The sequence below is a fragment of the Delphinapterus leucas genome, chromosome 20 (genome assembly GCF_059928025.1).
Source record: "Delphinapterus leucas isolate spDelLeu-1000000601 "Yukka" chromosome 20, BTC_Dleu_Yukka2, whole genome shotgun sequence".
Lineage (NCBI taxonomy): Eukaryota > Metazoa > Chordata > Mammalia > Artiodactyla > Monodontidae > Delphinapterus > Delphinapterus leucas.
In genome coordinates, this window is record NC_143148.1 from 17,487,962 (window position 1) to 17,501,988 (window position 14,027).

A 14,027-nucleotide genomic window follows, 5' to 3' on the forward strand; every position below is an offset into this window, starting at 1 on the left:
TCTGGGTAGTTGGCAAGTAAACCTTTGCCTTCACTAAAGTGACCTTGTATCCCAAGGGATACATTTGCTCTAAATAGCACCTTCTGAGACCTAGTGCGCCTTCCTGAAGGGATGACAGCCAGTTTCAGAGAATCCAGAGGAGGGCCTCCTGGTCAGGCCCCTCCTGGAACAGAGCAGAAATCTCCGCTCAGCAGCTGGTAGAACCAACTCACCCCTCCTTCCCTCAACTGCCCAAATGCCCTTTTTTGCAGAAAGGGCCCCACATCCCAAGCCCTCTGACTGCCGGCAGCCACATGTAACCAGCCACCACTCACAGCTTCCCGGTCGCCCCCATGTCGGGCCCTGGGCCAGGCTCTCAAACAGCGGCCGGCCTGATGAGGTGGTGGCCGGGGGTGGCGGCTGTGGCTGATTGAAGTCCCCATTTCCCTTGTACAAAGGCAGCATAATTAATCAGGCAGTAATGAATTCAGGTACCACCAGTTTGTCACCTTGAGAGATAGGCTCCCTGAGAGGGCTGGAATTCACAGGAGACAATCAGGTCACCATTAGGATTTTTCAGTATTAAATATTAATATTAAGTGAAAGAGGTATTAGAAGTTGACCAAACTTTGGTCTGTTGACCTTCAGGAACCCCTGCCCCACTTTCTTTCTCTCTCTCTCCCTTTGGCTCATGGGGCAGGGACACCCAGGGTGGGTGGACCTCTGGCTGAATCTGGTCCTCCACCTGAGGCTTTCTGAGCTCAGGGATGACTCTCCCCTTGTGTACCTGTTACTCAGCATCCTCTAAAGTGGGGCCATGGGGAGGGGGAAGGTGGGCGTTCCCCTCAGTGAGAATTCGGGCTGTCCAGCGCTCTGCCTGCAGCAGCTCAGGCAATGGACCAGGGTGCGTGTGCTGTGGAGTGGGTGTGGGTGTTGGGGGGTGCTGGATGCTATGGCTGGGCCCTGGTTTTACTGACATGCACTCTTCAGCTTCCAGGAGCAGCCAGCCCAGGAGTGCAGCAGGGCCATCAGCAAAGCAGGGATGCCTATCCAAGTTCAAATCCCAGTCTTCCCGGGGCCACACTGGGAGGTTTGGAGCAAGCTGTGGAACTGGGAGTTGGCATCTGTCAATGTAGTGGGATTAAACAAAGTGATGGTCACGGGCCACCTTGCCTACGGCTTGCACACAGTAGGCCCTCAGCTGTGGAAGGCTCCTGCGGGTGGGGCCCATAGAGCCCCAAGCTCTGGGCTGAGGCCAGGCCTGGGACTAGCCCACTGGAGGCTGACAGCTCCAGGTGGAAGCCCCAGCTGGCTGTGGGGCCCAAGGTGCTGTGTGTGACAGGGTCCCCTGACTTTAAAAGGGGTTCCTGGTCAGTGCTAGCACATGTCACTGCCAGCTTCAGGATCAGTGATCCCCAAATGCCATGGGAATACTGAGAAAGCTTCCAAGAAGAGGTGCTATGTGATCTCTTTTAAAGGAATATGTCAGAGCCACAGTGTGGCCCAAAGGTGCTGTGTCCCCATACAGAGTGGATGGGTGGCTTGAGATCCCATGTGTCCCAAGCACCTGCTGTGTGCTCAAGCAGGAAAGCAAGTGATAGGGTAAAAAGATAAACTTATTTTTTTTAAGTGGGCAAAGAATATGAACGGGCAATTCACAGAAGAGGCCTGGAAAATGGCTTGGAAATTGGATGGAATTACACTAAATGAAGTCAGACAGAGAAAGACAAATAACATATGATATCACTTATATGTGGAATCTAAAAAAATGATACAAATGAACTTATTTACAAAACAGAAACAGACTACAAACTTCAAATACAAACTTATGGTTACCAAAGGAGAAAGGTGGGGAGAGGAATTTGGGATTAACATACACACACTACTATATATAAAATAGATAATCAACAGGGACCTACTGTATAGCACAGGGAACGTTACTCAATATTTTGTAATAACCTATATGGGAAAAGAATCTGAAAAAGAATGGAGATATATATATAACTGAATCACTTTGCTGTATACCTAAAACTAATGCAACATTGTAAATCAACTATAATATAAAATAAAAGTTAAATTTTAAAAATGAGGTAGCATTTGTCACTCATCAAATGGGCAAAAATTTACCGGTCTGATAATAGGAGGCACTAGTGAGTATGTCAGGATACTGCTCTCAGATGCTACCTATTGCTGCAACTTCTTTGGAGGACCTAGCGGTTTCCTTTACAACCAGAAATGTACACACCCTGAAACCCAGCAATTTCCCTTCTGCTTTACCTACTCTCAAGAAACATGTTATGTGCACAGAGAGAGAATCATCACACCAGGCTTTGTAATAGCAGAAACCTAAATGCCCATCAATATTGAAATGTCTAAATAGATTAAGGCATCTTCACAGCGTGGAGTTTTATATAGCAATTAAAAAAAATTGAGTTGGGCCTATATGTATGCAAATAGATCTCTAAGATGTATTACTGAGTGAAAAAATTCTGCAGAACAAATACATGTATGGTTTATGTTAAAAAAAAAACCCTCAACAATAACAACTAATACTGCTTGGTTTTAATGGAGTCCCATGTATTTTGCAAAAGCATAGAATAAAAGTCAGAAAGAATATATACAGACTCTGGCTACCTTTTAGAAGGCTGAGGGTAGCCATGGATGATAGGAGTTCAGCGGGGGTGGGGCGGCTTGAGCTTTCTCTGCAGTGCTATAGGTTTGGGGGAGGCAAAAGGGTTAATGAACCTCATGTAGAATAGAGGTTAATTTTTAATTTTTTAAAAATATATTTATTTATTTATTTTTGGCTGCATGCAGGCTTTCTTTAGTTGCGGCGAGTGGGGCCTATTCTTCATTGTGGTGTGCAGGCTTCTCACTGCGGCAGCTTCTCTTGTTGTGGAGCATGGGCTCTGGGCGCGCAGGCTTCAGTAGTTGTGGCTTGCGGGCTCTAGAGCGCAGGCTCAGTAGTTGTGGCGCACGGACTTAGTTGCTCCACGGCATGTGGGATCTTCCCGGACCATGGCTCGAACCCGTGTCCCCTGCATTGGCAGGCGGATTCTTAACCACTGTGCCACCAGGGAAGTCCCTAGAGGTTAATTTTTAAAAGAGTTTGGCTAGGGGAAACAGGTAGTGCATCTAGGGGGGTGGTTGGCAGAATACGTGAAAAGCTGAGAGAATGGCTAAGAAGGAATGGGAGAGCGTGTACTATGAGCAAAAGCCCTCTGGGGCTTGCAGAGGGGAGGAAAGAGAAGAGGAGGGTGAGAAAGTCAAGGAGCCTGGACACACAGAAGGGACCACTGGGGAGGGAAGGTGAAGAGCTGGGCTGCTCATTGCTTTGTCCTTGGCCGGGCTGGGAGCATGACCCACAGAGATGTGTTTCCTGATGCTTAAGTTTCCAGCTGTGACAACTAAAGTTCTTCCTCACACCCCTCCTATCCTCCTTTTAAGCAGGAGATCTGTTTCTTCCGCTGCTCAGATAGGAAGTTTTGATTATTTTTGCATAAGGACCCAGAATTGAAAATCAGTGCTCCTGCTACTGACCCCCCATCATCCAAAGGAAGTGGACTCTGGTCCTGGGCACACCTTTGCTGTCCAGGGCTGCCCAGCAGGACTGGAGACCTGCTTCTGCCCATGGCTGTGTGGATGGGGAACCTGCTTCTCCTGGGTCATGCTCAGGGGTCCTCAGGCTTACGAGGGGGTGGTGTGGGAGCCTCAGTTGCAGCCACCTGGCCAACCTTCAGCCCTGGGCTCAGCATCCCTGCACAGAGCTAGGCCAGAGAAATGCAAAAGGAAGAGTAAAACCAAACTCACCTCCAAGACTCCACAGTACGTGGGCTTTGGAGTCCAATCTGACTTCATATGCCAGCTCAGCCCCACGGCCAGTGTGTATAACTTTGTGCAACCTCAGATTTGCCATCAGGGTTTCTGGGAACTAAGCAAAATAAAATGTTTCGAGCCCTCAGCTCCATAATGGCACCCAGTATGTGATAGTGGTAGTTGAAAATAATGATGCTAACAATACATCTCCTCCTGTCTCCTCAAGACTTTTATCAGAACAGCGTACTATGTTTACGTACTATGAATGTGGTGACATACTTAGAATAGTTTATTCTAGTGTGATGAACAAGAAAACTGTGTTTTAACTCAGTAAGTCTTCCCCATCCTGGGTTTTGTAAAGTTGGAGTTTCACTGTTTCAAAAAGCTCTAGTGAGCCTGGATTGAGAAGGGTCAGCAAAGAAATTGTTTCCAGCTGTCCAAGGGAGGCTTGTTGGGAGAAATGTCAGCTCCTCTGACATGTTGGCTGGTCCAGGTGGGACCCCATTCAGCTCGTGAGGCACCCATCATTCCCCACAGCAAGGCCAGGACCAGGGAGAGGTGAGTGAGGCAATTGCCTGGGGGCAAAATTTAAGGAGGTGCCAAAAAACTCAGTAGTCAAGATAAGTAACATTTTACTGCAATATATGTTTAATAAGAATTAATGCAGGGACTTCCCTGGTGGCGCAGTGGTTGAGAATCCACCTGCCAATGCAGGGGACACGGGTTCGAGCCCTGGTCCAGGAGGATCCCACATGCCACAGAGCAACTAAGCCTGTGCGCCACAACTACTGAGCCTGCGCTCTTAGAGCCTGCGAGCCACAACTACTGAAGCCCGTGTGCCTAGAGCCCGTGCTTGGCAACAAGAGAAGCCACCCCAGTGAAAAGACCGTGCACTGCAACGAAGAGTAGCCCCTGCTCGCTGCAACTAGAGAAAGCCTGCGCACAGTAATGAAGACCCAATGCAGCCAAAAATAAATAAATTAAAAAAAAAAAAGAATTAATGCAAAAAAAAATTATGATGAACAAAATATCACCACTTTACACCCTGGCCTCCAGCCTCATCTTACTGACCCCTTCAGCAGCTGTGAGGCTCCTTTCTTGCTGGGTGTCTTGGGCATGGTTAGGTCTGCCCTGGTCTAGGGGAAGGGAACTGGGAAATGGGTTCTGTGACATGCCTTTCATCAGCATGGGGAGGAGCTAGGAAACCTTTCTGGACAATTATCTTTGAGTGTGTGTATGATTTTTTTTTAATTTTTATTTTTTGGTGACCTTCATTGAGGAAATGAGAGACTTAAAACATAGAAACAAGTGATAGGAACATGAGAGTTTATAGTAGAAAAAGCAGATTTGAAAACTTTTCAGAAAGTCTTCTACTGTCTGTTGTCTATTTTTCAGAAAATAGTCAAGAGTTTGCAAAACCAAGAACAATTTTTCAGTTTTAAGTGCTTTCGCTTTCCCCCAACAGTGCTGCTTCAGTAAATACAGGCTCAAGGGTACATCTTGTCTGCCCTTCTAGGATCTGAGCATTCTGTACACCTGGCTTGAAAGCTCAGCTGATTAGCTCTCAGACACCACCCATCTCAATCCTAGGCACATCCCCCCATCCCTGGCTGATGGGGCTGGATGCCCAGCGAGAGAGGATGTTTTCACCCAGGAAGAGACAGGAAACAGCTACAATGTAGAAGATGTTGGTTTGATGAGACAATCCATTAGTTGGTTGACCCCTTCCCAAAAGAAATGGGATTAGGGGGAAAAAAACCCCAAAAACCTTCTTCTGCAAGTTGGAAGTCATGTGACAAATGATTTTTGTTGCAATACAATATTTAAGTCAAACTAAATGAATAATAATATAATCATAGGCATTCTGCCATTCTTCTATATATTTTTTAAAAAAACTAATTTGAGAATATTTAGAATTAAGGTAAGCTGTTTGTGGCAATTATTTGTGGTGTGTATCCAAACACGCTGCTGGGCTTCCCTGGTGGCACAGTGGTAAGGAATCCGCCTGCCAATGCAGGGGACACGGGTTCGAGCCCTGGTCCAGGAAGATCCCACATGCCACGGAGCAACTAAAGCCTGTGCGCCGCAACTACTGAGCCTGCTCTCTAGAGCCCATGAGCCACAGCTACTGAACCCCGCCTTCCTAGAGCCCGTGCTCCACAACAAGAGAAGCCACTGTAATGAGAAGCCCGTGCACTGCAAAGAAGAGTAGCCCCCGCTCGCTGCAACTAGAGAAAGCCCGCACACAGCAACGAAGACCCAATGCAGCCAAAAATAATAAATAAGATAATTATTTAAAAAATAGAAAATAAACTCGCTGCTGAGGGGGCTGCAGTTCTATCAAGGTGGATGTCGGGAGACCAGGTCAGGGGAGCTGGAGGAAATCTAGGGGGAGAAGGACCCCACTTCCGAAAGAAATGGCAGTGGAGGCAGGCAGGCAGATTTTAAGTTTTCAGGCAAACACTGCTTTTGAAAAAACTGGCTTCTATAATTTGTTATATTAATGATCTTCTTTAAATTATTACTAAAAATGCCATCCAGGGGAACAGGAAGGTAGACTCTGTTTTGTTCTTCCCTTTATCTGTGAACTTCATTTAAAAAATCACTTCATTTTCAGCACCTTGGTTTTGTTGTTTTTGCCAGAAAGTAACTTTTCTGTTCAACAGTATATTAATGCAGAATAGAAATAAAGATGCTTTTAAAAATTCTTTCAAGCACAAAAGGAGATGGTTTTCAACAGATAATTTTACATATTTACATATTTTACCTTAAGCATTTTGTAGTCTCTGCCTACTGGTGAATGGATCAGATTTTTACACTCTTTCAAAATGAACCAGTTTGGCTTCTAAGCCACTGCAAAGGACGGAAATGAATTCTAACTTTTTTTTTTCCGCTTCATTTTCGCATCTTCGCATTTCCTTATTTCACATGGTTTAAAATAAAATGCCTCCAGCTTTATTTTTCCTTTCTCAAGAGCAAAGTGAATGTGACTTTTCGGAGGGGTCACAGGATGCCCTGGGGGCCCTTGGGTGTTGTTGGGCCGCTGCCTGCTTTCAGCTTGACTGAAGGGCTTGTCAGAGTTTTCATCTCCTAAGAAACGAGCCGCCGGCGCTGGCCAGGAGCAGGGGAAGGCAGCAGTCTGAGTCCCACGCTGGTTCTTTCCCACTGACATCAAATCCTGAGGTTTTGAAATTAATCCCACACAAAGACAGCCCTTCATTGTGGTGCCTGTTTGAAATTAGACTAGCAATAATGACCTTTCTAAGATGTCTCGTTGTTAAGATAGACCCCCTGTTGAGTCTGAAAGGCTGCTGAGGGCCTCTCCCCGACTCCCCCGACCAGAGTGGGTGAGATGCCCCAGCAGTCAGGTCAAGGTGACCGCCTGGCTTGGCCGGAGGTGCTGCCCGGTGGCAGGAAGTGGCCGCTAGCCCAGATGGCTGGGCTGCCTCGGGCCCCTATGACCTGGAGCCACCGTTGCTTCCCAGGTCTGAGCCGCTGACTGTCCCCCGCTGAGAACTGCTCTCACCTCCAGGTAAAACAGATTCCTTGAGTTCTAACCGGTATTTTTGTTAAAGGGAACTGGAGCCATAAAGGGACTCGACCTGAACATTAGCAAAGAAAGCAGTCATCCCTCCAAGGAGGAGGAGCCCCCAAGGGGCACAGAATGGGGACCGGTGGTCCTCCGCAGAACCCCCGCTGAACCCCACTTATCTTGCTCCTTTTACACAGTGAGTTTTCTTCCCCGTAGCACGTGGCTTCCACAGCAGACTGCCTTGCCGGGGACGTGGATGGAGTCGGGTGCAGCCAAGTGGGCCAACCCGGGTTCAGGCATCTGACTGTGCCCTCTGAATCCGGAGCAGCATAGCCGCCTCTCCGCTGGGCCCTGGGCACTCGTCCACTGTCTTTGCGGTACCTACGGGCTCTTCACACGGAGGCGACTAAGAAAACATTTCTCAGGGAGAACAGACTTGAATGGTAACATCCCTGCATATTAACAGAAACGGAGGAGTATTTAGAGCTTATGTGGTTTGAATGTGACCTTCTTACCAGACTAGCTCAGAATAACAATTTAGTTATTTTCGAAAATGGCTGTACTTCTAAATAATTAGATATTGTAATCATTTCCATCAGTGACTCCATTCGGAGCCCTGTTTCAGTTAACATGGTCATTGTGCTACCGTGGCCTGCATGTAGCGCTCGGTCTTTGGAAATAGGAAGTGTATGATAAGCGTTCTGTTATTTCTGCTGCCCACCACAAGCTCTGCTATATTTTTCCCAGTGTTCCTATTTGGAGAAGGATTTTGTGCTGTTGAATTTTGATATTCCTAGTGTCCTCTGCAAAGGTTGTCTCTCATTTGAGTTGCTTCTTTTAACCCTTGGCAGTGGTTTTGAAGAGAAGAGGCATGTGAAGACGGTCTGAGTATTTTGTAAACAACCAAAGCTGATTTATCAAAAAGAGCACTTTTTTCTAGTGTAACGGTCTCTGTCAAACTTCTTTCTCTTTTCCGAGTGCTGGAGAATGTGCTGGGTCTGGCCTTTGCATTTGGAAAGTTAGAATGACGCCTCCTTCTCTGTTTTAATATATTTCACCTCTCTGAGGCAGACGGATCAGAAGCTCACAAGGAAAAGCGATGCCCTTTCCTGCGGCGACATTAACCAGAATCACGTGGAAAACAATCCAAGCCTTGTAGGAAAAGGGAGCCATTAAAATGTGCCCTGAGCGATTGGCTGCACCCAATCTTGCAGCCTGGCTCACTCGCGGCAGCAGACAGGAGGCTGCTCCCCTGGATGGAGAGAGCCTTGTTGTAGTGCCACAATTAAAATCAGCTCCTCTGCCAAAAATAAAAGGGAGGAGGGAGGAAGGAGAACATCAAAGACAGACTGAAATGTGTAGTTAGTAGTAAGAGTGGTCTCCTCTTGAACCACAGCCTGCAGCGATTCACGGCCCCCTTGTTAATGAGAAATTTTGACCTCTGGTTTGTAAGTTAAACTTGTAATCCCAGCTAATGAAGTAAATCACTTCCAACTTGAGTCTGTTGTTCCCGTCTGCTTTGCACACTGCGTCTGAGAGTGAGGATCCAGGTCCACACACACAGATTGAAGGGAAATATAATTATTCAGTGACCGCAGAGTTTCTTGCGTGTTGAGGATGTGCTCGCAGTAACACTGCAGGCGTGGACTGTGGACCTGTCTGTTATTTCATTGTAACCTGTGTGTTGATAAGAGAGAGAGCCTGTTAGACTCTGGGTTGAACAGCAGGATTGAATGACACTTCAGGGAGGTAAATTGGGGACCCTACACACTGCATTTCTTTAGCAAATGGAAATCCTAGTTCCAGGCCAACGACCGAGCAGACAGTCTAGTACTTTGCATAGGGTAGAAGTCGAGGCATATTTACTGAAGAAATGCTGCTGAATGAAGGAAGGACTATTCGGGTGATGTAGAGCTCAGAGGGAAAGAAGAAAGCACCGCTCAGGAATGTGAGTCCAAGAAAGGCAGGGCTGAGGAGTCTGCGAGCTGCCTGACTTCCGGCTGCGCTGAGCCTTGGTGGGGAGGAGAGGAGCCGTTGTGTGAAACTGGGTACAGCTGGGATGCTAAGGGGCTTGCTTCTTCGAGTGACAGATTATAGCTGAGAGAAACGGGCTAAAAAATTACCCTATTTTAATTACGTGAGGGCAGAAGTAGGTATTAGACTGTTGTTTCGTCTAAAGGGGATTTCATTCAGAGAGCTGTTGACATTCTGTTGGAGGTCCATGACACATCACGTTCTGTTCCTCCCGGCTAGTCTAAATTCTCTAAAATTTTCCGGATTATTGTGTAAATGATCTTAGCTTCTGACCGGGAAACAATACTATTAATTTTTGGCCAGGAGACAACTCAGCCCCACAGTCTGGTGCCAGGGCATAGTGACCTGTCAGAGGTGAATCTTCTGGTCTTTGGGGAATGTTATCCCTCCCCGCAAGGGGAGGATGCCTTTTCTGGAGTTCAGGCCACCACCCTCCAATCTAGGCCGACTTTCCCAGTGGTGGGGAGGTGGCTGCCCTCGGAACCGGCTGGGACCACGAGGAATCAGTGGGAGCTCCCATGGGGCAGGGGTGGCACTGCCCACCCTCTCTGTAGGCGGGATCTCTGTGACAAAAATCCCACAATGGAAAATGGCTCTTGTTCAGAAAAATCGGGGAAGCCGGAATTTTCCTTCTCATATTGCACATCCTTGTCCCTCTCCAATCCCTTGGCAGGTATCAGCCTAAAACGTTTCTGAAGACTTAAAGCTTTCTAGGCCTAAGGAGGGAGTTTGGGAGGGAGGATGTTTTTAAACCACTGACTCCTGTTATTTCTGTTGAAGGGCACTTAGACCTAGTCTCCTTGTGTCTCTCTTGTTTTTCATTAGACAAAGCAAAGCATTTGGGCATTTGTCCTGTTTGTATGACCCTGGAGAGAGCTCTGGGGTGAGTCCCCAGGCAGGAAAAGTCACTGACCGGTGTCCGAAATCTGAGGACGTCTGGGGCCTGAGGCTGGGCATTCAGATCTACTACAAACAACAGTGCGTTATACGTCAAGTGATTTGAATAATCTCATTTTTCCTCTAGATTTGAGCATGTATAAAATACTGATTTCATCAACAAGTGGAGAAAATGCCACAGCGAATCTGTTCTCCGATGGTGTACCTGGTATGTGGAGAAGCCTGTCGAGAGGGGCCATGAACATAATCATGGTTTATTAGCGGCATGGGCTTTTTCCTTTGTTTCTTTTCATTTAATTCAAAGTGAAACAACTCAGCATGCAAAACTAAAATTAGCTGGGAAAAAAAAAGGTGTAAGTGAATAAACAGGCAGATCCATTAGAGTCGATGGGTTATCGGATCCCTTGCCACTCCTCAGACAGCGGCCTATTAAAAGTGGTAATGTTTGCTGCCGGCGGTGCCCCTGGCAAAGAAAGAAGGCCAAGGCAGGCCTATTTCACATGCATCAGACACAAGAATTAAATAGACCAATGTTCCCTAAAAGACTGAAGTACATCTCTTTCTGACGTTCATCTCAGGCAAAAATTCATTGATCTCAGTATGTCCCTTGGCAATTATAAAATATTAAATCCAAGTCACACTTTTCTAGTTGGCTTAATTTTTTCTCTTTTCACAGCTTTCTATTTGATCAATTTTAACAAGTTAGGAATAGCATCTAATAATAAAAAGTGCAGAGTTTAAAAGTTTGTTCTTTTGACATTCTTTTCCTTTTTATTTTGTTTTGGGTTTGCATTAACTTTGTGTTATATAAAATGACTTGAATGCCGTTTTAACAAACAGAAAGAACATGAGTGAACCAGAAGGTTCTTTACTGAGAATGATATTCATTAGTAGGCATCCAACGATAAGGACAGCCTGATTTAAAGATTTTTTTTTTTTTTTTTTTTTAGCACATGCCCAAATAGCCTTCTTATTGTTTTGTAGTCATTGATGCTCCTCTATTCCAAAATTAGCATGTGGTTTCAGCTGGGAGTATCTGGTGGGGCTAGAGGTTTGACTACGTTCCACTGAGATTTACAAAAGATGCAAATTCCTTTCCCCATTTTTATGCATATGTAATGTTTTAGTGTTTGATGTTTGTTAATTCAGAATATACCATAAATGCTAACGCAGACACACATGATAAAAATGCAGAATTTTGGCAGCCCATTTTCATTAGACCCTCAGTATGGGAATTATTGGGGGGAAATGTTGCATAATAGTAACTTTACTCTCTGATTCTCCTTGCCATAAACTATGAGCACATCCCCCCCAAATTTATAATATATAGAATCATTTTATGTGAAATAATAAATTCTTCTGAAATAAAATCTATTATGGTCTTCTCCCTACATTTAAGTTTTCATATGGGAAAGTTATTCACCTGTTGTCTACCAATTCCTTTATTTAAAGCTTTATTTATATTATGTCATTTAATTCTTACCACAAATCCATGAGGTCATGGTATTGTCTCCACTTTGCAGATAAGAGGTGCAAGGGGCCCACGATCATCCAGCAACTTCCCTCTCTGGCCAGCCAGGCCAGTCCCTCTGGCGTTTTGACAGCAGGATCAGAAAGAAAGAGAGGAGGAGAGAAGGTCAGGGTGGACAGGGAGAGGCCTGGGGGATAGCGCTGAGGAGTGTTGAAAAGGATGGGGCCACTGCAGTACGTCAGGGAGAAAGCAGGAGAGAAGAGACAGGTTCAGAAGCAGTGCTGTGATCTGTGTATCTCCCTTAGACTGTTGGAGGAATGTCAGGATTGAACTTGGCTTATTTTGAAATTTATTATGTTTACGTTGACAGATTGTGTTTCTTTGTCTGAGACACTACCCTGAGACTGGACCCCATAGGTGATGGCTTTATAGTTACTAAGGTTGTTTTGAATGGCCAATTACAATGTTTCAAAGAGAATTCAAAATAGAGCTGGGGACGAGAAGGCTCTAAGCCTGGTGGCTTCTGGGCTCCTAATAGGCTTTGCTTGGGTCTCTAAAGGGGCATCAGATGCAGAATTTTCTGCACAGTCTCTTTGTGGTTGCCATTGTCATTCTCCTCCTATGCCTGTTTTCCCTTGCTGCCCATGCGTCCTCACCTCTCTCACCATGCAGTGATGATGCATTGCATTTTCCTCTCTGAGATGGCAAGAAAAGACCTCTCAAGGAGATGATTAGCGCCATAGGGGTCCAAACTGCCGTGAGCCATCTCTCATCGTGGTCCAAACAACGCAGGGCCTGCTGTGGGACCCTGAGCCCAGGGCCAGCAGTGTGTACAATCATGGTGGGCTCACCCACCTCTGCGTCTCCCACCGTGGTGTCCCCTCTCTGAGTCACTAGCCTCCATTAAGGTTTGCTCCCTCATCTGCATGCTGAGATCTCTTTTATCACTCCAGCACCTAGAACATGGCTTGACACAGAACAGGTGTCCGGGTAGGATCTGTTGAGCAGAAGGATGGATGGATGGGTGGATGGATGGATGGACAGACTGGAGAATGGTTGAGAGTATCTCATAAACTCATGTCAGGAACTGAAATAGGCTACCCTCCGAGGAGCATCGGCGTTTTTTGGAAGACCTAATGTTGATGAAAATAATCAATAAACAATCTATGATAGGAATAGAAAAGATTTTTATTTGAGCCAAACTGAGGACTATAGTCTAGAAGACAGCCTCTCGGATAACCGTGAGGAACTGCTCCGGAGAAGCATGGTTTTCAGCACAGTGTTATATCTTGGCAGAACAAGGAACATTAAACAAGTCTGGGATACATTCCTTCAGGGTTTCCATAAAAAAACAGATCCGCACGTACATAGCGAGTCAGTATGGCCTGGCACCTGGGAAGGGAGTCTTATCAAAGGAGTATGCACTGGCACCCCAGTAAGGTAGGCATTTCATCTTTATTTTTAATATGGACATTCTTTACTTCTGGTCAGTGCACCCTTTTCTTAATAATTAAAGCAGACGTACAACGTATGTTTGATAGGCCACAAACAGTCTGCTTTAGTTAGCATACAGTTCAAGTTAATTCACGTATAAGCCAGAATGACTTCCCCTTTTCTCAATATGTGAACATTTCTTCTATCACTAGGAAGGATGCTACACACACCAAGAAATGTTACCCCAAAGTGGGGTTACCCAAAGTTTGCTCCTCTGACCACCTGTTATGCGACTTACCTGAGCAGCCTTTTCATTGGGTCCTTGGGCCCCACTCAAGACCTACTTAATCAGAAATGTGTCTTTTCAATAGGTGCTCCAGAGGATTCTTTTGCACTCCAGTATTTGAGAAGTTCTGCTTTTCTAAAGGTAAGATTTTAGGAGTTAGGATGCTGATCTGCTGGAGGGGGAGTGGAAACTCTTCCCTGGTATCAGCAGCTAAAACCTCCTTTCTGCACCACCTACTGTTAGCTGATCCAAGGCAGCCCGAGGACCCAGCCCAGCCTCCTGGACACTAGGTGCCCTCCCTGCCACAAGGCTGAGGCTACATTCGCATAGCCCCCATCCCATCTCTCTCAGCAGCAGGCTTCTTCCTCACGCCCTGGGATCAGGGTGGACCTTTTGCAACTTTGCCCTGCCCCCATGCTGCCCACATTAAGCTCCTTGAGTAGCAGGGACCTTGTGAGAGGCCCCAGGCCCTTTGGACCAGTGGTTCGCTACAAGCTTGTCCAATTCCCCCAAAGGAGGGAGCCTAGACATTTCCTTCTGGGATTCTGGGAGGAATTCCTGGGATATAGCAGCTGTCA

At 46.3% G+C, this 14,027-nt stretch overlaps 1 pseudogene across 1 annotated transcript in view; it reads left to right on the forward strand.

Moving 5' to 3' along the window:
• LOC111180923 (uncharacterized) overlaps positions 1-14,027 on the forward strand; it is a 52,247-nt pseudogene that overhangs the window by 11,619 nt on the left and 26,601 nt on the right. Inside the window, exons 5-6 of the transcript XR_002646295.3 lie at positions 7,544-10,466; positions 13,535-13,590. The product of XR_002646295.3 is annotated as an uncharacterized LOC111180923 (transcript). The remainder of the gene's footprint in view (positions 1-7,543; positions 10,467-13,534; positions 13,591-14,027) is intronic.